Consider the following 1,106-nt stretch of genomic DNA (forward strand, 5'->3'; position numbering starts at 1 on the left):
TGGTTTTGTCTTGGAAAGTCTTATTCACTCTGTCTATGGTGATTGAAAGTTTTACTGGGTATATTAGTCTAGGCTGACATCCATGGTCTCTTAGTATCTGCATTACATCTGTCCAGGTCCTTCTGGCTTTCAAAGTCTCCATTGAGAAGTCATGTGTTAGTTTGATGGGTTTGCCTTTATAAGTCATTTGGCCTTTTTCCTTTGCTGCTCTTAATATTCTTTCTTTATTCAGTACATTTAGTTGTTTAATTATTATGTGGCAAGGGAACTTTTTTTGGGGTCTAGTCTGTTTGGTGTTCTATAGGTTTCTTGTATCTTTATAAGTATTTTCTTCTTTAAGTTGGGAAAGTTTTCTTCTATGATCTTGTTGAATATATTTTCTGTGCCTTTGAGTTGGTATTCTTTCCCTTCTTCTATCCCTATTATTCTTAGGTTTGGCCTTTTCATGGTGTCCCAGATTTCCTGGACATTTTGTGTTATGACATTTTTGGCTTTGGTATTTTCTTTGACAGACAAATCTATTTCCTCTATGGTATCCTTTACACCAGAGATCCTCTCTTCCATCTTTTGGATTCTGTTGGTTATTCTTACACCTTCTGTTTCCTGTTCATTTACTCAGGTTTTCTATTTCTAGCATTCCCTCTGTTTGTGTCTTCTTCATTGTTTCTATTTCCCTTTTCAGGTCTTGAACTGTTTCCCTCACATGTTTAATTGCTTTTTCATGGTTTTCTTGGCTTTCTTTAAGGGATTTAGTGATTTCTTCCAATTTTTCCTTGTCTTTTCCTCAATTTCATTTTTTATTTTTTTCTTGAAAGGCCTCTAGGATCTTCACAATGCTATTCTTAATGTCGCTTTCTTTTGCTTCTTCTACCTTGTGATGTTCAGGTCTTGCTGTTGGAGGAGGGGTAGGTTATGGTGATGCCGAGTTGCTTTTTATGTTGTTGTATTTATTTTTGCCTTAACGTCTGCCCATCTCCTCCTCTCTTGGTCCAATGTGAGCTGGTTGTTTGGTTTCCATGCCTCAGGAAGTGGCTAGGGTCTCAGGTAGATGGGTATGGGGTCAGGGCATGTAGATTACAGGGCCTGGTGGGAGGTTTTGGTAAGGG

The sequence above is a fragment of the Onychomys torridus genome, chromosome 14 (genome assembly GCF_903995425.1).
Source record: "Onychomys torridus chromosome 14, mOncTor1.1, whole genome shotgun sequence".
Lineage (NCBI taxonomy): Eukaryota > Metazoa > Chordata > Mammalia > Rodentia > Cricetidae > Onychomys > Onychomys torridus.